Source organism: Columba livia, unplaced genomic scaffold (genome assembly GCF_036013475.1).
Source record: "Columba livia isolate bColLiv1 breed racing homer unplaced genomic scaffold, bColLiv1.pat.W.v2 Scaffold_127, whole genome shotgun sequence".
Classification (NCBI taxonomy): Eukaryota; Metazoa; Chordata; class Aves; order Columbiformes; family Columbidae; genus Columba; species Columba livia.
In genome coordinates, this window is record NW_027043024.1 from 1,299,398 (window position 1) to 1,324,298 (window position 24,901).

The window sequence follows — 24,901 nt, forward strand, 5'->3', positions numbered from 1 at the left end:
TGTGTATGTACTTACTCTAATGAACAAATAGTAGAGAAAATGTTTTCACTCACTGTTACTAGGTGGCAGGAAAAGTCCGTTTGTATTTCGAGGTTTGCTGTGATGGAAGGCACAACTGATCCTCGAACAGCCTGAGGGTTGTTTTTCCCAGAAACAGGAGATGTGGCTGTGCTTCTGCTGCAGGAGAAAAGAGCTGTCATCTATTGTAAGCAGAACAGTAAAAATGGACTCAATGGAGCAGCTCTTGGAACTGCTCTGAGCACGCGCAGTGTTCTCTGGTGGTCGTTCAGGGGGTCTGCAGGATGAAGTAAGGAGTCTTCTTCACTCGTGTCCTTTTCGCCTCTTGTCACAGCACATGCGCACTATCCATATGCTCATTATAGAATCCTGTGAGACTCTTGGATGCACATCCTACACTTTCAAGATAAGGACTAACTTTCAGCTCTCTATTCCCAAACTAAGATAAGAACCTGAATACAACCTGCAAAGCTTCAAGATAAGGTAAGAATCTTGGACACAGTTTACAAAACCGAATGCAACTTACAAAAACCAGTTCAACTATAACGGGGCTCCTGGCGGGCGGGCCGGACTCCATTTCCCGTGGGCAGCGCGGGGCGGTGCAGCTGCGGTTCCGCCCGGTGCTGGTCCGGCGTTGGGAGCGGGCGGGCTCGGGTGGCCGGGGCCACGAGGCGGCGGGGCGCGGGGCAGCGGGAGGTGCCGTGTGTGTTCGTGACCGCGGTGAAGGAGGAGCCGTGGGCCCAGCGGGAGCGCCAGGTGGCCTGGCCCCGGGGCTCTTCAGGCAGCTCCTGCTGCCCCATGGACAGGGCAGCCTGCCCCAAACTGGCACCCATGGCAGAAAAGGGTTTCTCTTTCCATGCCTTTCTGAGCTGGAGCTGATGTCTGTCACCACTTGAGCTCTAGAATTACTCTGAGACCCAGGAATCTCCAGCTCCTTGTGGAGCTTTTCCAGGCTGTGGAATCCCCTTTCTGTCACAGGTTGTAACGCAGCCCATGGAAAGGGGGCACTGTTTGAGGTTCCTCAGTGTGTGCGTTGGGGAGGTGTCGTTCTTGGGCTCACGCTGGGCGTTACGAGGAGACGCTTTCACATGAGCTGAAGGCAGCTCTGGGTACCCAAAGCTGTTAACCGGTGTTAACAAATGCTGCTGCTGAGATTTGGTGGTGATGGCACCAGCCGGTTAATTAATTAATTAATTAACTTGGTTAATTAATTCCCCATGTGTTTGTCTATGGATTCATCCCTGAGTCCCATCTCGATCCCTTCCTGTCCTGTCACTGTGATTCAGTCCAATATTTGAGTCTGGGCTCTTCTTGCTTCTTGTTGGATCTTTTTTCACTGATCTCAGATGAGCCTTTGCTTTGTTAAACCGCCGATCTTGTTTCTAGTCCATCACCTTGAAGGGGTTTAGTCTGAATAAATCCTTTTCTTCCCACCAAAGTGCAGAACAGGCCCTGTCATGTCTTCCTTTTAGCCTTGAAGTCGTTCTTTTCTCCCCAGTCGATTCCGTTCTTCTCAGCAAAGTGCGAACCAGACCTGATCACACAGGTGGTCAGTGCAGTCTGGAGCCGTTTTGGTGAATACCAGCAGAATTTTACTGCTTCAGATTTCTGCAAATTCAGCTCCCTAAGTACCACAAAGCAAAGAGGATATTAAAAATCACACCACCTTTTCATGCTGGGTGATTCGTTTGATCTAAGAGGCATTTAATTAAGCCAGGTGATTGATGTAACACTTAAATTGGGCTCGTCCACTGACCCGTGAGCAGCACAACCATTGCTGTACGGGCAGCTTGCTCAGCAGAGAGCTCACAGCAGCTCCCCAGGCTGCCGTATTGATGGAACAAAGTGGCTGTTTTGTAGTCCAGTGGCAGGCCCTGGGAAAGGTCTGCACGAGGCTCTGTGCACCCACATCTTGAACCTCTCTGGACCTCCTAACCACCCCCCTTCTAATCCAGCCCAGGATGCCATTGGCCTTCGTTGTCGCAGTTCAGTGTGTTGTTTGCTTCCTCGGGGTTTCCCAGCGGCAGTTCTGGGCTCAGCTGCTGCTCTGGCCTTTCCCTCCTCTGGAGCCTGCACCAAACTGCTGCTGGTTTGGCCGGGGGGTCGATGCCTCTGCCAACTCCCCAATCGAAGCCACAGGACGAGTCCCAAGTTTGCCCGTCTGCAGCTCAGAACCTGCGCTCGTCCTGTCTCCTTCCGCACGGGCTGTTGGAAATCACGTTCCTGACCCCATAAACATCCCCGTTCTCCATCCGGCTCCTCTGCTGAGGGGGTGTTTGTGCCCGGGCAGGCGGCAGCTGTGTCGCCCCAGCAGATCCCACAGGGTGTCCCTGCCCTGCTCAGCCCTGGGGACCCCAGTGTGACGTCAGAGCCGCCACTGAGAGGTCAGAGTTGGCCAACGTGGCCTTCCCGCCTGGGGAAGGAGCCCCAGCTGCCATTTGGCTGTTGCCCTGGGCAGGCAGCTCCTGCTGCGGGTGCTGTTGGGCTGCGCGAGCTGTTGGTGACTGGACAGGCCAAGTGCTGCGCTGAGCGGGGAACCCGCCCTTGCCAGCCATGGCCAGGAGAAAGGCACCCCAGAGAAGATGCCGAGAGGCCTCCAAAGGCTCCTTGGAGGTCAAGGCCGACCAAGAGCCGGCAGGGGAGGCAGCGGGGCCGAGCCGCTGCCAGACGAGTGGGTAAGAATTGGCCGCTCCTGCCTGGGGCGGTGGGTTGGGGTGGGAGCTGGGATGTGGCCGGACACGACCCGTGGGGCGGGGAGCAGCGTGGGGAAGATGACAGAGGCTTCTGGAGAGAGAAACGGAGCTGGGGAAGGGGCTGCCTCTGTCCACGCAGCTGGGACGTCCCCTGCTGAGCATGTCCGTCTTTACCATGTACGTAGTGCAGGTTTCTGCTGTGGACGGGGGGAAGGGGATGTCCAGGGCCAGTGCAAGCAAAGGGGAGAACAGGGCCTGTTCCCTAGCCCAGACATGAGGAAGGAATTGTTGCCCCTGAGGGTGGTGAGAGCCTGGCCCAGGTACCCAGAGAGGTGGTGGATGAACCATCCCTGGAGACACCCCAGGCCAGGCTGGACGGGGCTCTGAGCAACCCGATCAGGGTGAAGACGTTCCTGCTCATGGCAGGAGGTTGCACTCGATGAGCTTTGAAGGTCCCTTCCAACCCAAACTATTCTGTGATTCTATGTGAGAACAATCCTGGCTTCTCAGCCAAAGAGAGAGCAAGGTCCACACCACAAGGCTGCTGACAAGAGTCTTCATTTGTTCTTTATGGATTGTTTTCCTTCTCTTTCAGAAGGTGCTCCTGCAGCTCTTCCTCTGCGGAAGAGCTGCCAGTAGTGTTGAGCAGTGTGGACAGAAATCAGGTTCCTCCAGCTTTTCAGCCTAAGAATGCAAATCCAGCTGTTGAAGGGGTTTGCTCAACACTTGTTTCCCTGACAGCCCCTGGACTCTCTTTTTCAGGCACAAGATGGCCCCCAAAAAGAACTGGTTTGTGATGGACAGGCAGAGGATGCAGTTCTTGAGGGACATGAGGTTCTTCCGAGCCATCCTCCTGTTGCTCCTGGTGGCTCTTGGCATTTACTGCACAACCTCGATGCCAGGGTGGACGACACGGGCGAAGGGGTGGATGGAGGTGGGTGACTCCTGCAAGGGAGCACTGCTGACAGTGGCTGGAGAAATCACGGGCTCTTCTGCTTCCGTGCAGGGCGACGCAAAGAAAGAGCAGCTTGTGCCGTGTCTCCTGGGGAAGCCTCCCCCGGGGAGCCCCGGCAGCTCTGGTGGTGGAGACTCTAACAGGGAATTGTTCCCTTTCAGGAGCAGATCTGTGGGTCTGCGATCGAACGGAAGATCCAGAGGTAAGAGAAGTTTCCTGAGCTGCAACTGGGTCTGTGCAGAAGCCTCAGCCAACACCTCGTGCTACCTGCACCCATTTTCCTAAAGCCAGGGCTCCTGTCCTTCCCTCTGGCCTTTGCCTTGCTCGGCCGGGTGAGCACCCGTGTCTGTGCTCCATGCTGAGCTCCGATGCTCCCCAGAGGGGACGGACATCTCTCTGATGAGATCTGCTTTCCTGGTCCTTCAGCGATTACCAGGCTTTGCTGGTGGCACAAAATCAAAATATGCGGCGTCTGCTGCAGGAGGTGGCTCAGCTGAGGGTGCAGCTCATCAGCGCGAGGAAGGTGAGCGTGCATTTGGGGAAGGAGGTTTGGCTGGGCAGAAGCCCTGAGAAAGCCTCCTTGGGGTTGTTGGTGGGCTTGGACTGCTGACCGTGCTGTTCCTCAACCAGGCAGCGTCCGAGGCGGCTTCGCAAGTCTCCGTGGAGATGTCTGACTGGGCCCTGCAGAGCGCTGGTACGGACACAAGCAGCCCAGCCGTGCTCCTGGCGCTGCTCTCCAAACTGGTGATGAGGACAGGACTGAAAAACGAGGAGCTGGCAGCGGCCTCACGGGTCGCGTCTGAGCACCGAGTCCTCCGCTTGCGGTCATCTGCCCCCCCTTCCTTCCAGGTGCCGCCATCGACACGCGGAGAACTTCCCAGACCTACAGCTGCCAAGGGAATTGGTTCTGCAGTGTTATACAGCTGTTTCATCCTGCCAACCCTCCTGAGGCTGTTCTGAAGGTAGGGCAGCAGGAATCCTCAGTGCTGGTTTCCTTCCTTCCTGGGAAGTTGGGGTCTGATCTCAGGGACATTTCTGAGCTGCAGCAGACCCCACAGACACCCCGGTGCCTGCGCTGCGAGCTCCGGGAGCAGTTGTGTTGGCCCCAGCGCTCTCTCACGCTTCATTTCTCTGCTGTTCTGGTTGCAGCCGGATGTTTCCCCAGGGAACTGCTGGCCTTTCCAAGGGCATCAGGGCCAGGTGGTCATCCGGTTGCCAGCACGAATCCACCTGAGCGCCGTCACCGTGCAGCACATCTCCAAGGAAGCCTCTCCCTCTGGGTCCGTCATTAGCGCCCCCAGAGACGTCGCTGTCTTTGTAAGTGTCTGCTGGGCGCTTCTGCCCTGGGGCCAAGCCGTGACAGCGACTTTGCATCCTCAGAGGTTTGTGTCCCGCTCTCTCCCGAGCCCGGCCGTGCCCTGGCGTGATACTTCAAGGGCTCGAGAGGTTTCCTTGCTCTCAAGACTTAGTCTGGCCAGGGCACCTTAGGGTTCTTCACCAAAACTCCAGGCGGAGACTGAGCTCCAGCCCAACCAGTACCAGACGAGCGCTGGGGTCCCAGGAGAGGCTGGGAACGGGATGGGGCTGATCCAGCGCATACGTCCCCGCGGTGCTGGGATGAGTCTGAGCTGCTCTCCTTGTGCTTTGCCCCCGAGGGACTGGATGCGGACGGAGAAGAGGAAACTCTGCTTGGGACGTTCATGTACAACGTGGCGAAAGAGCCCATCCAGACGTTCCCGCTGAAGGTACGGTCCACACGTGGGGGAAAGATGCCAGGGAGCAAAGCAGGTTTGCCCGCACGTCCGCAGCAGGAAGAGCGTGAACGCTTTCTTACTGGGCACAGGGGCCCGCAGCACTTCTGGGAGCTGGTTCCTGCGCAGGAGCCGGGCTGGCAGGGGCAGGTCCATTGACTGCACTCTGGCTCTTGACGCCTCCGTTTCCTTTTGCCTCTTTTCTTCACAGGCACTTCCCAGAGCCTTTTCATATGTCAAATTTCTTGTCAAGAGCAACTGGGGAAACCCGAAGTATACCTGCATTTATCGAGTGCGGGTTCACGGGAAGATGGCGAAACCAGAAAGCCTCAGCTGAAACCAGAGCAGAAGCTAAGGCAAAAAATAAAAAATGCTGTGTCGGTTCAGATCGGTGTAGAAGATTTGCAAACCTGATTCCTCAGCCCATGAACGTTCCTGTTCTTGATCTGGCTCATCTGTGTCAGAGGTTCGTTTGTGTCGGGTTAATTAGTGCCGACGTGGAGTTTTGAAGCGTTTTGCACCTTGCTATTCTGCCCTCCCCTTGGCACTGGCATTCCAGCGCTGGGGAGGGTTGGCAGTCTGTGTTCCTGGCAGCTCTAACAGCGTGTAGGATGGGCAGGGGGTCGGGGCAGCTCGCTGACGGGCAAGAGCGTTTCCTGGGGGTTGCTGGAGGATTCCGAGGGGCTCCTGAGAGACGGGACTGGTGAATGGGCGTCCCAGGATGCTGTTGGGGTTCTCCTGCCTTTTCATGCCATTTGTGCCGTGCTCAGGTGCCACACTATCCAGTGCATCCTCAGTAACTGCCCCTCCTCCTTCTGTACTTCCATGTATGCACTGCTATAATCCCCTTCATCTATTGGCCAGGGTTTGCCCTTTGTAAATTATTTGTTACATGAATTAACAAATGAATTTATTAAGAAATGAATTTAACTCAAGCTAGCAATCACATCCATGGTAGCCGCTCTCTCACTCCCCACCTCCAAATAGGGGAGAGAATCAAAAGGGAAGGGACGATCTTGTGGATTGACATAAATACAGTTAGAGAAATAACCTCATGACCACTGGAAAGTTACCTGAAGAACAACTGTAGCCAGTTATTAGTAGCATCCCTCAGTGACCAGCACTCGGGCCAACATCTTTATTCTCTTCTCCATGATGTGACGCAGTGCACTTTCAGTTCCTTCGTGAAAGATGCAACATTGGGCAGAGGCCCTGAAAACACTCACCTGGTTCAGCCGGCCTTGAACAGGAGAGTGAGACAAGGTGATATTCAGGGCTCTCTTCAAACCTGAGTTATTCTGTGATTCAATGAATCTTCACCTTGGAGAGGGTTTTGAAAATGGAACATGTGGAGGAAGAAGAAAAAAACCCAAAAAAGAGTCAGAGGAAGAGAACTAAAAAGTGTCAACATAAATACAGCAGTTCCTGTGAAGAATGTTTCTCCACTCCAATCATTTGCAGGAAATAGATTTCATCAAATTCATAAAACAAACATACTTTTACCTGGTCGGGTCCTGGGCCATACGGAGGGTGTTGTACGAGGTCAGTTGTGTCTCAGAAACTCTTAATCCAGTAAGATGCATGTGGCTGTGAAGGGGACTGTGAGGTCAGTTCTGTCTCTGGAGGTGACAGCCCAGCAGCAGGGACATGGCTGGGAAAGAACCTCTGCCCAAGTGCCCAGGGACATGGTCGTGTCTGTCAGAGAAGCTGAAAGGCCAGCAGCAATCGTGGGATCTAGAAGATCATGCCGAGGTTACTTCTCTCTGGTCAAGTGGAAGACCAGAAAAAGCCTAACAGGTTGGGTTCCCTGTTTGAAGGGCAATTTCTGAGGTGGGTGAACTTTCCTTGGTAGTCGCAAAAAGCAGGAGAGAGAAGAAAAAGCCACCAAATGCAGATTGGCAGGTGGAGACTGGGTATCAGGAGGAAAAAATGTCACTGGAAGGGCAGTGCTGTGGTGCAAGATGTCACCAGGAGGGAGTCTGGATGAGCCCATGGTTTGTGTTCCAAAGAACAGCCGGTGAGGGTGCAGACACAGCAGTGAAGGTGCAGAAATGCTGGGGTGAGAGCAGGTGGGGAAGCGAGATGGGTGTCTGCAGCCTGCAGGGAAAGATGGGCAGGGGTAGGACCATAAAGAACAGCCTGAGGTGGAGATGGCAAAGGGCGCTGTAAGGCTGGAAGGGACCCGCAGAACCCAGGTCTCTGTCCCCTTGGCCAGGGCAGTTGTCTCTGCCACTGAGGCCTGGGAGAAGACATGTTGTCCTCATGGCTCTGGGGCCTCGTTGCCTCCTTGCAGCCCCATGGGCAAGCTGGAAGTTGCTGGAGCAGTGTTGTCCTTCCCTGGGCCTTGCACCCCCACATCCCACGGTCCCAGGAAGAGCCCTGAGCCGTGTGTGAGGAACAGGATCCCCCTTCCCATTGCCTGGAGCTCAGGGCTTCTCCTTTCTGCTTCAGAAAGCAAACCAAGGGGTTTCTGAGCATCAGAGCCACCTGCACAGAGCCACCTCTCATAACAGCCTCCAATTATCTGCTCTAACGAGCCCCTGGGGAGGCTTTGTCAGTAACAGTCCTCAGTGGGGCCCATTAATGCTTCAAGGAACTCTGAAGTTTTGGTTTTGACTTTGGGTGCTCGAGGCCTTTTTCCAGTCTCTGCTCAGTACCTGTGATTCATGGACGCAGCCTCAAACACACAAATGGGCCTCTTAAAATGGCAAAAAGCCTGACAAGCCATGTCTCTTTCATCATTTTCCTCAAGTCCTGAACACTTGTACAGCTTGTACAGAACACTTGTACAGAATTAGAGAGGTTTCAGGAGGTAAGGTAAAGAAGACATTTTCAAGGAGCCCTTTGAAGAAGCGATAGAAGAATTCTCCCATGGACACTGATGCAGTGTCTCCTAAGGAGGCGTGAACAGGTTGGAAAAGCAGTCCCTTGAGGCCAGACATGGGATGGAAAACCTTGCTCCTCACCTGTCCAGCCTCCCTGTTTTGCTCATTTGGCCTCTGAGGTTTACATCACTTTTCTTTACATCAGGCTTCTCCACTCAAGTTTACACCTGATTGTCAGAGCTTCGTTGCAGGAATTCCTACCTACTTTCCTTAAAGAACTCAACGTAAACAGGCACAGAGGGTTTTTGGTTTTACTTCAGTGGTTTGACCCCTGGGTGTTCCACAACCAGTGGACCATCCCCTAGAGCCACCAGGGCACAGCGGTGGCCCCAGCCCCCCCGGTGCTGCCGACCTCCATCCCCGGCTACCAGCATGTCCAGGGGCAATGGGCACCGATCAGCGTTCCCAGCACGGCCACCGCCACAGGGGCATCTGGGGGCAGGAACATCCCCCGGAGCAGCCCCTCTGCTGCCCTCCTCAATGAAGCCCCTGAGAACCCCACCGATGGCTTCGACGTATCTGAGGAGATGCTCCTGCTAGAGGCCCGTTGGCTGTTTGGTGTCACTCCAGCTACAGTGCGGGTCACCGAGGATGGTCCCAGAAGCAGCCCCACACCTGGGAACACGGGTGGCAGCAGTGCAGAGGGAAATGCAGTGGCCACCCCCCTGGCGACAGCCCTGGGCAGCGACGCTCCATCTGGCCCCTCTGCTGCCGAACCAGCCTCTGCAGACCTGGCAGCTGAACTGGCCATCCCGGAGGATGAGCTGCTCCAAGAGGCCCTGCAGCTACTCGGCTGCTCCCTGGGGGCGGTGGAGTCCAGCCAGGATGGTCCAGGCAGCAGCCCTGTGCCTGGGGACCTGGGTGACAGCGGCACAGAGGGGAATGCGGTGGCCCCATCACCTCTGGAGCTGCCAATGGCCATCGATGGGCAGCAGGCAGCGCTGGACATCCCGGGCACTTCAGCCACCGTGGGGGCATCTCCGGGCAGCAACAGCCCCCCGGTTAGATGTGATCTAGGTAGTGACTCTATAAGCAAATCCTATAGGAATAGTTCTGAAATAGATTTTTCTGGTCCTTTGGGCATTTCCTTAACATTATGCAATTCTTCTAATAAACTTCCCAGATTTCCATTTAAAATTACTAGAGATTAAATAGCTTCTATTTTGTACTGAAAGGATATTTGCAGAATATCCAACTCGGTGCAAGTGACGTGTATCAAACTTGCCTTCCAGCTGTAAAAAGCCAAACTGTCCTCTGACCAAAACGACAAGGCGGCCGGTGCGGCGCGAGAGGAGCTGAAAGAGACTCTCATGAGAAAGAAGTTCTCAGCAACCAGCTCTGTGGCCTTCAGAAACAGGTAAAGGCACTAAATTTGCTTTAATAACTAATCCCAAGCAGTGTGGTGTTTGGGTGGATTGACATTTCCGTCCCTTTGCATTCCCTGAATTTTGCGGACAGAAATCTTGACGTCCATTTGGGAGGGAGATGGATTTTTGAACATTTTTATTGTACCCACATAGATGCCAAGTGTGTTTTTCACAGGCCAGTGCAGCAGAAGATCGCGTTCGCGAGCTGGAGGAAACGATGGCTGGCGAGCGGGAGCAGATCAGGAAGATGCTGGATGCAAAGGAGAGGGAGATGACAGACATGAGGGACCAGATGCAGCAGCAACCGACCGAGTACCTGCTCCAACTGCTCGATGTTACGTTAGCACTCGGTGCTTACGGAAAACTCCTGAAAGGAGAAGAGAGGGACAGTAGAAGCTGCTGCTCAGCCTTCCAATGGGCACTTCGCCCTGCGTGGGGGACTCAGAACCTGGCAGATTTGCCAGAGCTCGATGCTCCTCTCTGGGAGCTCACAGCACTGCAGACACACTCCTTCTTCCTTTTTTCAGTGAAGAAGTTGACTTTTCTGCCAACCTCGTGCAGTAGTGTTGGCGGAAAAAGGACAACAGCGATGAGTCTTGAAGTCGATCGTGCAGCGTCCAAAAGGCTCGTGCGCCTTCTGGCCTGTTTGTGAGCCCCTGGTGTGGGCAGAGGTGCGTGCTCTGCCGGGGAGGAGCCCCTGCCCCGCGGCTGGTGCCTGGGGAGGCCCCGCAGCCGCAGCTACGAGAGGTGCCGGGCGGCGCCAGCCCCATTGTTGCACGGCCCCGCACGGCCCCGTGTCACAAAGGGCGTCCCAGGGCCGGGTGCTCATAAGGGGCGTCCCCGGCAGCTCCTGCTGTGCTCTCGCACTGAGCTGGCGGCTGTGCTGGCGAGCGTGAGCGCGGGCTGAGCTCGACGGCGGAGCCACTCAGCTCCTTGCTGTATTCATTCAATACTCTTCTTCTGGAAATTACGACCTTTTTTTTCTCCCTCCCCTTCCTGACAATTCCAGTTTGTGGAAAAGGTAATGCTTCGTTTCCTTTGAGACAGGGGATGGTGTAGATAGAGAGAGGGTAGAAGTGTGGGTTGGCCTGTACCTTCCTCGCTGTCCACTGGGCTCTCCCGTTGGGGTTTGGGTAGATGCAGGCTGTCAGCGTAATTCCTGTTTCCTAGTTATCTTTTCTCTAGCACATCCAAAGAGGGCCAAGTCTAGGCACACCACTTGAGGGCTTTCTTTATCCACACAAGGAGATCTCCTTTAAAATCTGATTTTCTTGCAGGCACCAGTGTGAGAATGGCTCTGCCAGAAAGGGACCTGTATCCTCCGCAGAAGAGTTGCGCGGCCTGGCAGCAAACACGCAGTGTGGGAGGAGGCCTCTACAACCTGGGCGACACCTGCTACCTCAATTCCATCCTGCAGTGTTTGACGTACACCCCTCCGCTGGCCAACTACTTGCTGTCTCGCCAGCACAGCCAGTCCTGTGAGTCCTTGCTACGCGTTCTTTTACACCTCTGGGGCAGCTCTAAATGATGAAGAAACCACGGCAACTCTGGGAAAACAGCTCTGAGGATGAGAAGTAGAGGATGAAGAAGGGAGAGCGGACGTTGTACCTGTAACCTGTGGGGTGGTTTGGTGTTTTTCTTCCTTGAAGATTTTCCATAGCCGTGTATATTTTAATTGGGCTGCTTCCTTCTTTCCCTCCCCTCTTAGGTGAGAAGAAAGGCTTCTGCATGATGTGTACGATGGAAGTGCACGTGGAGGAGGTCCTGTCTTGCTCAGGCAGTGCTGTTGCACCTGTGGCTGTTGTCAGCGAGCTGCCACGTGAGTCATTTCAGATGGTTTCATTTGGAGGTATTTTTCATTGCCGAAGAACCCCGTGTGTAACTGTTTATTCCGGGTTCAGGTTAAGGAGGAGAGCTTTTAGAAGGGTCAGTTTTCTTTCATTTTTTGGGGAGACTAATGTGAAAACCTTCTTCTTTCTCAGGAATAGGAGATTTCCAGTTTGGCGCTCAGGAAGACGCGCATGAATTCTTCGGCTGTGCCGTGGATGCCATGCAGACAGCTTGTTTGAGCAGCAGCAGCGAGTAAGCATGAGCACATGACCATGGAAATGTTCTCTGGCCCTTTTGACTCCTTCCTTTAAATCGTCAGTGAAACCCGCTCTCCGGGGCTCTCCTAACAAGGAAAACTCTTGCAAGAGCGAGCTCTCTGCCTTCCACCTTCTGAGCCACGATTACCGTTTCTTTCCAGCTGGGACGCATCTCAAGGCGGAACAGTCATTGATCAGGTCTTTGGAGGACTTCTAAGATCCAGAGGTAATTTTTAAAAATATCCCTGTCCTTAGAACGGTCTGTGGCTCTTTCTCCCTTTGTGGAAAACTGCTTTTTGCAGGCAGCAGCATGTCCAGGCTGCACTGGTCAATTACATGGGCAGAGTTAGTATCCGTCCGAACCTCAGAACCTTTTCTCTTTGCCTTCCAGTAACATGCTGGAGCTGCAAAGCTGTTTCAGACACCTACGAGGCATTCCGTGATATTCCTTTGGATATCAAGGTAAGATGTTTGGAAATGGTGGTGCAAAATGTTTTGAGGTCCCTGCAGGGGCCTCGTTTATCTCCAGTAAACTCCGTTGACTTCAAACTGCGGGTTGTTACCACGCAAGATGGTGGTGGATGGGAAGGGAAGTGGACTTGTGTGCTCCCTCCGTAGAAGCCCTGTAAATGGTCTCCCTGCGCTGGGTGCCAGCTGGGCAAAGAGCAAGGATGCTGTCGACAGCCATGATGACGCTGTCCTACCGCCCTGCTTTGGACTCCTCAGTACGCACGTGATGCTGGACGGGTGGCTTTTGTGGCTTTTGCTGGTTTTGACCAGGCAGAGCACAGGACACTCTGGTGCTGCCCAGGAGTAGCTGTTTATCGGGTTAACGCTGGCACCACATGGGGAGCTATTTCTTGGGATTTTGAGTTTCCAGGAGCTCAGTGCTCTCCTTTCTTTCTCATCCAGACAGCCACATCTGTCACCGGAGCTCTGGAGGACTTTGTCAGACCCGAGCATCTGGGTGGCGAAAACAGCTATAAGTGTAGCAAGTAAGATCTTTACTAATGACATCTTCATAGTAGATACTGGGTTATGGATTTGCATGTTTGGAAGCAGTAGTTAGGTTTGGACATCACTGAGAGACCCAGTCGTGACACAGCTTGGGTTTTTTTCTGTTTGTTTGGTTTTCTTCCCTGTACAACTAAACCTCCTGAATCATCCATGACTTGGAATAAAATGCATTTGTTTCTAAGATGGGTACATTTTTTTTCCATTCTGCCTGAACTGGGCAAAACAAGCCTTAGCTCAACCCTAGATGGATGGGGGGTGGAGTGTGGGCAAGACAGGTTGCAACCGTTGGGTCTGTGTTTTCAAGGTGTGAACAGCGGGTCAGTGCGTCCAAGAGGCTTACAATCCATCAGTCCTCCAACGTCCTGACCGTGTGCTTGAAGAGATTCGATCCTTTCTTTGGCAGAAAGATTAGCAAGGTATGTAAACAAGTGCACGGCCACGTTGTCTGCTTGGAAGGAGTCCTTTCCCGAAGGAGAATGCTTGTTCTGGAAGTTGTTCGTGTCTGCACACGATGGCTATGGAGTGCAGCCGTCTGAGAAAAAGAATTGCAACAGCTCTGCCTTGCTCTTGCCCTTGTGGCCAGAGGAAAGTTCCAGGGTGAAGATGAGCACCTGGGTGCTCATGAAGAGTTGGGTTGGCCGAGAACAGTTTTCTGCCACTTTGGTGATGACATGGCGACACCTGTTTCTGATGAACTGAGAAGATCCTTTGACAGGTTTTTCTCAGGCTGCTTCCCAAAGACTCTCAGGATAACTTGGGAATCCTCTTGGTGTCTCCTTAGGTCGTGCGGTACCCAGAATATTTGGACCTTGCCAAATACACATCTGAAGCGGCTGGAGGACCACTCCTCTATTCCTTGTATGCCGTCCTGGTCCATGAAGGTCACAGCTGTCAGCAAGGACACTATTACTGCTTTGTAAAGGTAAAAGTGTGATTTGCATTTGTCTATTGTGCCCTTCAGTGGTGTACTGCCTGTGTTTTTGTTTTCAAAAGCCTGCCGTTCATCTGAAGATAGAATTGCTTTGCTCTGCAGGCCAGCGATGGACGGTGGTACAAGATGGACGATGAGTCTGTGGTTCTGTGTGACATCCAGACGGTTCTTGGCCAGCGCGCATATTTACTCTTCTATGTCAGGTAAGAACAAGTGTGAAAGGGTGTTCAGAATACGCTCCCTCTCCTGTTTCAGATCTTGTCGTTACTGTTCTTCTCCGGTGGGCTTTGCTTTCTGTCCTAAGAGAGAAAGACCGTCCAGCTGAGTTCTGTCTGCTCTGCAGATGGCCCCGTCATTTCTTCTTCTTCCTTGTTTGGCACTCATTTGTTGTGATTGTGTAAATTGCTATCTGTCTGCTCTCTGGGCCTGGCTAGCTGTGAAGAGAGGTGAAATGGGGGTTCAAGAGGGTAGAAAGATGAATTCCTGCTCTGGAAGGGGCAGATAGGACTGGCAGAGCACAATCTAATTTCCAGCTTCCAGTCCGGGTTCAGTCTTCTGCGTGTCATATCAAGTGCTGCCAGAAGATGTTAGGATGAGAGTGAAGCCACGTGGAGGCTGCGAGAACAACCCTAGACTAAGATCCCTGTTGTTTCTCCAGGCACCACGATTTGACCCCTGGAGCGGGCACTGAACGCCAAGAGACACAGAGCACTGGGTTGGCAAAGTCGGTTCCAGAGCTGAAGAGTCCATTTTCTGGAGGCTTCGTGGCACCGAGAAAGCCGGAAGGTGAAGCAAGTACGCAGAGGATCCAGCGGAACGGAAGCCCACGGGACTCCGCAGCGCCTCGCCCTCAGCGCTGCGGCAGGAAGAGAAGGCACTCTGCCACTGAGGAGGGGGAGAAGCTGGACGGGAGCCACCCGGACTGTCCGCCTCCCAAGCGCAGGCGCACCGGCCCTGTGGAAACGCAGAAGCGCGCTCCCCGTCAGCTGCGGCGTGGCAGTGGGATCCTGCGCCGCTCTTCCCACAGGGCCAGAAACAGCTCAGGGTATGGCAGAAGCTCCATTTGGGAACAGCTGTACAGCTCGAGCGGCCACCAAGCAGACTGGCACCCCAGGTCGCGAGGGGAGCAGCAGCCTGGGAAATACTCGCTCGAAAAACAAGGTGCGCTCCCCCCAGTGCCCATTCACCCAGAGGCTGCGAACGAAAAACCGCCGTGCAGAAAGAGAAAACAGACCTGTGCAGAGGAGGGTGACGGTGCGCCCGAAAGAAAGCGGCGAAGGATAGAAGTGAGACTTCTGGCGATCCAGCCTTTAAAGGGAAATGCCAGAACGGGAAGAAGATCAAGAAATCCAAAGTGAGCACTGGAGAGGAGACTGCAAAGGAGGCTGCGTTTGCAGCCTCACCTGGCAATGCTGCCAACCTCTCTGCCAGGTGTTCCAGGTGCACGGCTTATGGACAGAAGCGTTCAGTACTCGTGACTGAAATTACCATCGAAACTGGCCACTGACCATCAGAGGCCACAGACAAACATTCTCAAGAGGATGCTGACCGCTGAACTTGACATGTGTGTTTGCAACAATAAAGTTGCTGTCATAGCCAAACCCAGTCCTAAGTGGCGCCACCTGATTTCCCTAGAGAGTTTGACGACTCAGGAAACAATGGAGGAGCTTGGTTTGGGTTTTGTTTGGTTGTTTATTTCTTTACATTTTTTAAATTTCAGCCTTCATCGATGCAAGCAGCCTTGTGAGATAGAAGGGCAGAAGCTTTCTACAGCTGCTGAGCATAATAAATTAGGATGTAGAGTTCTCAGTGAAAATATGCCAAAGCACAGAGCATCTCCAGGGCTGCTCGATTAGAGATTCAGGTGCTTGTGTTCTCCTGGCAAACATGGACATTAGTGCTGGGGAAAAAAAGACAACAGTGATGAGTCTTGAGGATGAACTTTGATCTTGAGTGTCTCTTCCAACCAAAATGATTCTGTGACTCTGTTCTACAGTTCTCTTGTTGGCTGCTTGAGCTTTTTCACCCCCTGCTGTAATCAGGTCACACCAGGGTTGGACACGAGGAGCTGTGAAACCTGCGTTGCGGTGCTGGACGATTGTTGGTGGTGAGTACAGAGGTTGGGTCGCCAGAGCTGTCCCTTCATCCTCCTTCAGCAGCACTCAAGCAGTTTGCAGGAAGCCAATCCTCAAGAACTCGCTGGGAAAGGCCAAGCCAGGAAAAAGGAAAGGTTGATTGCAGGAAAGTATGAAATATATATGCAGGGAGCACTAAGTCAGAAAAGGCTTCCCACGGATGCGCGAGCGAGACGCCCTGGAGCTGTGCAGCACTGTGCGAGGAGGACACCCCATCCAATGCACCCAATTCCCGGCTAAACCTGAATAGCAGTAAACATCTATCAAATGCTCAGGCCTGTACAAGGATTGTTGTGGTCCCATTTCTTCTTTAGTCACTAAAAGGTGTCGGGCGGATGCTGCAGCACTAGGGGGAGATGCAGGGTCTGGTCTGATTGAAGCGGTTTTGGCCGGGGATCCGGTGCGTGCAGGGAGGTGGATTCCCTGAGAAACGGCGGCTGGTTTGGGGGGTGAGACCAGAATCCACGGAGTGGGAGATGGGGCTGCAAGAAGCATCTTGTAATGATGCTTCCAGACTGGTTGTGGAGGATGGGAGTAGGACACAGGGACGTGACCAGCGACGGGTCCTTCCTGCTGGGAGCCCTCGGGAGGGGGAAGGTGTAGCCTCAGCCTCTCCCTCTGCATCCTTTTTCGCTCTCCCTCTGCATTGTGCCCCGTTGTGCAGGGGTGGCTGGACCAGCCTGAGCCTCTTCCTTCAGATGCCAAGTCTCAGGGCCCAAACAAGGGGGTTATTTCCCCCGGGGGACTCAGCAGCACCTCCTGACCCTGAGCAAGAGGTGGTGGGTGAACCATCCCTGAGACATCCCAGGCCAGGCTGGATGGGGCTCTGAGCAACCTGAGCTGGTGAAGATGTCCCTGGTCATGGCAGGGGTGGCACTGGGGAGCTGGGAAGGTCTCAACCCAAACCATTCTATGATTTTCCGCTTCACAGCAGCAGTTCACGGCCGTGCCAGGTGCCGGTAGCTGTCTCTGCCCCTCCACCAAGCCGAGGATGGAGCAGGTGACACACGGGAGGGTTGGAGGCTCCAAACTGCTCTGGGCTCAAAGGAAAGAATCGAAGAGTCGTAGAATCGTGGAATAAAAGAATCGTAGAACCTTGGAGTCATAGAATCTTGGAATTGAAGAATCAGGGAATCAAGGAATCGTAATATCCCAGAATCAAAGAATCATGGAATCATCAAATCAAGGAATCATAGAACCTTAGAGTCGTAGAATCTTAGAATCGAAGAACCAGGGAATCAAGGCATCATAATATCCCAGAATCAAAGAATCGTAGAATCACATAATCATAGAATCAGGGAATAACAGAATCATGGAATTACAGAATCACAGGATTGTAGGATCATAGAATCACAGAAGAAAAAAAAAAAAACCAAAACCCATATCACAGAGTAATAGAATGAAATAATTGTAGAATCAAAAAATCAAAGAACCGTAGAATCAAAGAATCATAGAATTAAAGAATCGTAGAGCTTTAGAATCAAAGAATCATAATGTCCTAGAATCAATAAATTATAGAATCAATAAATTATAGAATCAAAAAATCAAAGGATAAAAACATCAAAGAATAAAAAAATCAAATAATCACAGAATAATAAAATCATAGAAACATAGAATCACAGAATTATAGAATCAAAGATTCAAAGAATTATGGAATTGCAGAACCATAGAATCATGTAATGATAGAATCGCAGAATCAAAGAACCGCAAAATCACAGAATCAAAGAATCAGAGAATCACAGAAGAATCAAATCAATCAAGAATCACAGAACCATCAAATCTTGTGCCCCCCGTCTGCCCTCGTACCCCCCACTTCGTTCCTGTCCTTGTGCCCCCCCCGTAGCCTCCCCCAGTCTCCTTGTGTCCCCCCTTGTGTCCCCCAGTCCCTTTGTGCCCCTAATATTGCCCCCCCCTTATGAGCCCCCCATTGTGCCCCCTAATTCCATGTGCCCCCCTAGTCTCCTTGTGCCCCCCCAACTCTTGTGCTTCCCTGCTTGTGCCCCTGAGTCTCCTTGCTCCCCCCACTTCATTCTATCCCTTGTACCCCCTCGTTTCGCCCCCCCAGTCACCGTGTTTCTCCCCCATCTTGTGCCCCCCCTTGTGTCCCCCTAGTCCCTTTGTGCCCCCCCCACTCTTGTGTCCCCCGGGTCTCCTTGCTCCCCCCACTTCGTTCCCCCCCCACCATTTCCTCCATTGGCCCCCCCTCCCCGCAGAGCCCCCCCGGGTGGCCTCCGTGACCCCCCAGAGCCACTTCCCCTCAACAGCAACCTCAACAGCTGCAGCCTGCGGGGGGGCCGAGGGCGGGGGGGCGCGAGGCACGTGGACCTGGCCGTGCACGAGGATCCAGCCTGAGGCAAAGACCCGGCCTTGCACGAGGACGCAGCCTCGCACGAGGGCCCCTCTGTGTCCCCCCAGCTGGACATGGCCCCCTCGTGCCCCCCCACCCCGTGTCAACATGAGGGTCCTCGTGCCGCCCAAAAGCACTGGACCTGGGGCGGTGGGGGCTCCTTGTGTCCCCCACCCTGGACATGTGGGGGTGGGGAGGACACAGCCCCATTTTGAGGGGGGGCCCCACCAAAAGCCATCGGGGGGCCCCTGTATCATTGGCAGCACTGAGCCAGGGTGAGGTGGGGGGCAGGGCTGAACCCCCCAAAACTGAGAGGCCCCCACCCAAAGTGGGGAGACCCCCGGCTGACACTTTTGTTGCCAAAATCCCTCACATGCCTCCCCCAAAAAGAGACACATTTTCCTTGTAAAATAGATGTAAATGGACCAGCCCGCCCTACCTGTGGAAACTGAGGAACGCCGTGGGCCTCCCCCCAAAATAAAACCCCCCGCAAAGGTTCCCCCATCCCGGTGGGGTCCCCCCACAAGCACAAGCGCCCCCCCAGCTTGGGGGCGCCTCTCTGTGCTGTACAGAGGGATGGGGGACCCCCAGGAATGAACCCCAAAAATGGAGGAGGGACAAAGGGACAAGGACACCCCCCGCTCAGGGCTTGGGGACCCTCCCCTAAGTTTTGGAGACTGCCCCAAAATCTGGGGACCCCTGTTCAATTTGGGAACTCCCCAGTATTTAGGCCTCCCCCCATATTTTGGGGACACCGCCCAGGGCTTCAGGTTCCCCCCACAGGGATCTGGGGAACCCTCCCCAGGTTTTGGGGACCTCTCTCGGCTCTGCAGTCCCCCCGAATTTGGGGATCCCCTCTATGGTTTGAGGGGACCCCCCCAGGGCTTTGGGATCCTCCCTTGGGATCTGGGGAACCTCCCAACTTTTGAGGATCCCCCCTCAGACTTTGGGGGACCCCCCTAGTATTTACACCCTCCCCCATATTTTGGGGATCCCCTCAAGCTCCCGGTCGGGGGGGTCACGGGGTCCAGCCCCCCTCCAGGTTTTGGGGTGTTCCTCCCTTATCCCAGAGCAGGGGGGACATCCCACAACCCACTGGCCACTTGGGGACCCCCACATTTGGGGGAAGGAGAATTTCCCCCCTCCCCCCTGGATCTTGGGGTCCCTCCCCTCCAGGTTTGGGGGGGCCCTTTCCCCTCCCCTCAAGTCCCCCCCAAAATTCTGCCAAACCAGCTTTGGGTCGAGTGTGTCAAACCAACTAAACTGGAGGAACCCCAGGGGACAACGGGGCCATCAAGGGCCATCAGAGGCCACCTTTGTGACAGCCAGATGGCCGTGGCCACCATGGGGACGGTCACCATCAGGGGACACCACAGGGGACAGTCAGGGCCACCAGGGTCACCGCAGGGGTGGCCGTGGCCACTGGGGACGTGAGCAGGGTCACCGTGGGGTCAGGGCCACCACTGGGACGGTCGGGGCCACCGTTGGGTCAAGGCCACCGCGGGGTCAGGGTCACCACGGGGTCAAGGCCACTGTGGGGACGGTTGCGGACGGGAACCAAACAAGGTGACACCAGTTCTTGGAACCCTGTCGGAGCCATCAGCTCTGTGTGAAGGGGGGACACGGGGAACCTGGAGGGCACATGAGGGTCACAGCAGGGGACACGTCCCCCACTTTTCCCCCCTCCCCCCACCATGACCCAGAGAGACGTATCAGCTTCTGCGTTTACATAACAGAGCTCCCTGTCAGCACGGCTGTGTCAGGAAATCCAGGATCCACAGCACTCTAAGGTCTGCAGCCTTTACCTGTGCGTTTGGGGAACACTGGAAATGGCAGTCATTGCCAGCTTCGCTCGTTTTCATAGCGCCAAATGTCAGCGAAAGGCACCAGCACGAAGCAGCCGGTGCCTCCTGCAGCCGGCCAAGCCAACAAAGGCGCTTGCCGGCCAGTATAGAATGTTACGTTTCAAAAGCTCCAACTGCTCCTCCAGCTTTAGTCCAGGAAGGTTCGTTCCGACTTCAGCCGTGAGGTTGAGAATCTTCTTACTCCATCAGCTTCTGAAACCATTTCTACCAAAGCAGAAGGCGCTGGCAGTATTGTAACAAGCGCTGATCATGCACAGCCCGACATCAACGGTCAGCACAAGGTCAGGAAAAACTCCTGCGGCACTGAGGATGAATTTGGTGCCTCTCACCCTCGTCTCCTCCTCTGCTGTGGCCACCACATGGAGAGGTAACACAGCCAGACAGAGTGACAGCACAGGTGGCCAATCAGAGAGAGCGTCACCTCAGGGAAGGGCAGGCCCAGGCAGAGTGCCAGCCCAGGCAGCCAATCAGAGGTCAGATCTCAGTTGAGGGGCGGGCACTGCACTGCAGCAACCTGAGCAGCCACTGACCAATCAGAGCCAGCGTCACCTCAGGGAAAGGGTGGCCCAAACCAGGGCAGAGTGACAGCCCGGGTGACCAATCAGAGAGAGCGTCACTTCAGGTGAACTGCATCTGAGCAGCCTGACCAGCTGGGGGCCAATCAGAGGCCACTCTCAGGGAAGGGCGGGCCCCAAACAGGGCAGAGTGACGGCCCAGGGGACCAATGCGAGGCAGCGTCACCTCATGAGGGAGATGTCCCTTGCAGACAGGACTGCAAGACCCGCTCCTGCCAGGTTGGACTTTGCCTCCAAACGTGGCGCAGCCTCTTCCATTGTGACATCACCCACTGCCGTTGTGTCACAAAGCAGCGTCAGCGCTGAGGTCGGCACAGCAGGGGATAAGACCAGGGGTCTCCCTGCGCCTTGGTCACTCTCGATCTTGAGGGAACCGAGATCGCAGAGTTTTTGGCTCATTCCTGAGCAAGGAAGATGCTTGTTACCTGCACCTCAGCAGGTACCAAGGGACACACAGAGAAGGTTGAACGTCTGAACCGGTATGTTTGAAAACTCCTCCTCCCCTTTCCTCAGGTGTGTTTTCCACCTCGTCAGCTGGGGTGGGTGGAGGGTGGGCAGGAGAGGAACACGAGGGCAGCCTGAGAGCTGGGTCTGGAGCTGCTGGAGCAGCAGCCGCCTTTCAGTCTCTTCATGAACACCAGGGCTGGGCCCAGAAGCCTTTGATCTCTGCAGAATGAGGGACAGGTCCATTTTGGATGGGACAGAGAGAGTCCCAGGGGTGGCCCGGACACAGCCTGCCGCAGTAATTGTGAGAGCTCAGCTCTGTCCTGTGTTGTGCTCTGCAGGGTGGGTTCTGTCCCTGAGCCTGCTTGGTTTTCCTCTCCACGGGGACCAGAAGGACACCAGCGTGTCCTCTGTTGGCCGTGGGTCTGACTTGTGTTCCTGACAGAGGAGGTTTCCTCGGGAAACCTGGTCAGCTCCTCACCAGGGCTCTCCCTTAGGAAAGGGGCTCAGAGTCCTCAGAGGGGTGCAAGGAGTTCTCTAGGAGAACAAAAGGGATTGTTTATTCCTGATGAGTGTCGCTGTGAGCCTGTTGGGAGCCTCCTGGAACAGGCAGGAGGAATTTCCCCCTTGCAGAGCGGTGTGTGCTGTGTCTTGGCAGATCAGGCTCAGGGCAGCAGGGCCCAGACACCGGAGTTTCTTTGGCGCTTCCTTGGTTGCCCGTTGCTTGCCAGCACGCATTGACATTCACCGCTCCCTCCCTCTTTCCAGTCTGCATTTGTCTGCCGTTCTGCCAAGAGAAGGGCCAGAGATAACCCGGCTGCTAAAGAAACGCTGTGAGAGGGGAGACAAACACCCCCCTGGCAACTGTTGGACTGTAGGGGCACAGGCTGAACCTTCTCTTGAGAGGGTGGAGAACAGGATCAGCACAAGTGTCCATTGAATGCTGGGCAGGAGAAACAGGCGTTTGTTATGTCTTTCCATTTCCAGAGAACCCCTCTCCAGCCCCACAGACACAAAGTGTGGACAGAAGTCCTGTTGCAACTCCTGTTCTTAGTCCGGAGTCAATCTTGAGCCCTTTGTCCCTAAGGAAACAATCTTTGTCGTGACAAATCCCCCACTGGTGCAGCTGGTGACACCTCCAGCAGTGACTGGAGCTGGTGCAGGACCAAGCCAATGCACACGGCAGGAACGCCAGGCTCAAGGGCTGAGTCCATGCTGCTGCTCTCCAGTCTGCTGCTGATCTGCACAGGAAACACCAGCTTCACCAGCCTTTTCTTTATCTGCTCTGCAGGAAGATGAAGGCACTGAAGGCATCGACCCTGGTGCTGCTTCTCGGTCTCTTCTCTTTCGGTGAGTCTCTGCAGATCTCCGACCTGAGGACGGTGCTTTAGAAGGTACTCAGGGCTCCATCCTGCCCTGTTCCGCTTCCCCCGCTGTGAGCAGAGGAGCTCAGCCAAGAGCAGAAAGTCCCCACAGAGCTGTGCCGGTCCCTGCTCCAGCGGGACGGGTGTGGGTGAGGAAGGGCTGAGTTGCCTTCCCCAGGAGGGCTGAGCCAGTTCTCTTCAGCCCAGGGAGAGGCCGTGGCTGAGCTCTCCTGCCCCAGGGGCTGAGAATCTTCTGCAGAACAAGGAGCACAGTCCAGGGCAGGGAACGTCCATCTCTTGCGGAGCCCATACGCCATGATGGCCACTGTCAAAGACAACAGGAGGGGAGACAGCTGTGGCACTTGGGAGAGACACTGAAAGGGGAGCAGGCAGCCCGAGGCATAGCCCAGCCTTAGACCAAGTTCTAAGCTCTGGTGTGTGTTCCACAGGTGTTTACCACGTGGGACGACTTGGTGCCTTAACCCCCTGGAGCACTGCAGACCTGAGCAAAGCCCTGCCCCTGCCAGACCAGCTCCGTGGGGTTCAGGAACAGCTTTATCATCTGCGCTGGAGCACTAAGGATGTGGCTGAGCGGGCTCTGCAGGAAGGACTGAAGCAGGCAAAGCTCCCAGGCGTTACCGGACGGGTAAGGGCACGAGGCAGAAGGATCTACTCAGGGGTTTTATCCTCCATCGGCATGTATCCTACTCCATTCCCTGTCACAGCCAACAGGCTGGTGCTGCTGGAACAAGTGCTGCCATGGCCACGCTTCCTTTTCCTGTTGCTCCACACTTCCTTATGGGGAAGAGAGAGCGTGACGGGAATGACAGCTGTCTGAGTCGGACCTTCCTCTGCGCCCAGATCTCGGGTCCTCCTCAAGGGAGGACTGGAATTAAGGAATGGTCTCAGCAGTGCAGAGTTAAGCCAGGCCTATCTCATGCCCAGAAGGCTTATCTGTCCGTGCTGCCTGGCCTGGGGTCTCTCCACAGGAAAAGCCCCTTCCCGCAGCTCCAGCATTCAGAGCACTGGAGTGAGCAGTCCCCCTTTCTGATCCCGACAATCAGAGCAGAGCAAACCTGGGAGGCTTCCAGGCAATGTGGGCGTTCCCTCCCTCTGAAACGGGCCTTGTACCCGCTCACCTTGGCTGGCCTTGCAGGGGAGCTGCTTGCCCCGGTCCTTCTCCTTCCAACAGTCGCTCTCCTTTGTGTTCCTTCCCAGGCTGTTCACGAGATCATCAATCAAGCTTTGGAGAAGCTGGAGGCAATCCAAGTCCCGATGCCGGATTACGCCCTGAAATCAGCAGGTGCTGTGACATTGTACAAACAAACCAGTTCCAAAACGCTTCCTGTCCAGATTGACAAGATGGGCATTGGAACATGCCCAGGGGCAGGAGAGAAGGGGTGAGAAGTCACGGGTCAATTTGTGCCCTAAAAGTGCCCCCACTGACAGAGCCTGTAATGGGCCAGACCCCATGGGAAACACAGAAAGGCTGGTTCACAGTCTTGTCTTTTGCCATGGCCAAATACGACAGTTTGATGACTGCTGTGTGTTCCAGAGGGGTCGAGCCAAGAAGAATAAGGGGAACCCACTGTAGGACATGGATGACAACTGAGAAGCCTTTTTCAAGTTAAAAGTGTAATATCCCTCCTGACACTGCCTGATGATCATGCTCATCTTTCAATTTCCAGGGGCAGCTGTCATTCATTCCAAGACTTCTCCATCCTTCCGAACTGGCAAAGCCAAGTTCTTCTTGTACTCCCTGCCGGTGATGGATTACATGAGGTCCCCTGAGCTTATTCTGGAGGTAGGAGCACCCAGAAGCAGTAAAACAAAGGTTGGGAGAATGAACCACACACGCTGCTCTGAGTGTCCTTCCCCCTTGTCTTTGCTCCTCGAAGATTCTTTTCCTGCCCCCTTCTCTCATGGACCTGCTCTCCTCCTGTGTCTCCCTGCTGAGTGTTTCTTGTCCTTTCAGCCAGACAATCATCCTGGAAACTGCTGGCCCTTCCCAGGAAGTCAGGGACACGTGTTCATCAAGCTGTCCATGCCAGTCATTCCCAGAGCCATCACCATGGCCCATGTCTCAGGGACAGCATTCCATGGAGAAAGCATCTCTGGAGCTCCCAAGGACTTTGCTGTCTATGTAAGTGATTTCTCTGGAGTTGGGGGCAGGGGGTTGCACAGCATTTCTGAGCAGGGGGTGTAGATGGGTCAAAGAGTCCATGGGCCTGAAGCTTCCTCCTGGCTCTCAGAACAAACACGCTCCTTGAGGTCATTTCCTTCCCATTGAATTCCTCTTTTTTTTCAATGTACCACTCAAAAAGCAGCTTCTGGGACAAGATGCTACTCCAGGAGCCACAAGGAAAGGGAGCTGGACAGTACATGGTCCTAAACCTTCTTGGTTTCCAATCCCAGTGGCATTTGTGATCCTCAGGTCACCTCCCTCTCACTGGGAGCATCTGCTCCT

At 54.5% G+C, this 24,901-nt stretch overlaps 1 long non-coding RNA gene across 1 annotated transcript in view; it reads left to right on the top strand.

Moving 5' to 3' along the window:
* The window catches only part of LOC135577624 (uncharacterized), an 82,059-nt gene extending 57,487 nt beyond the window's left edge, over positions 1–24,572 (top strand). Inside the window, exons 2-3 of the long non-coding RNA XR_010469332.1 lie at positions 24,217–24,238; positions 24,410–24,572. This is a non-coding gene — a long non-coding RNA (uncharacterized LOC135577624). The remainder of the gene's footprint in view (positions 1–24,216; positions 24,239–24,409) is intronic.
* The last annotated feature ends 329 nt before the right edge of the window (positions 24,573–24,901 follow it).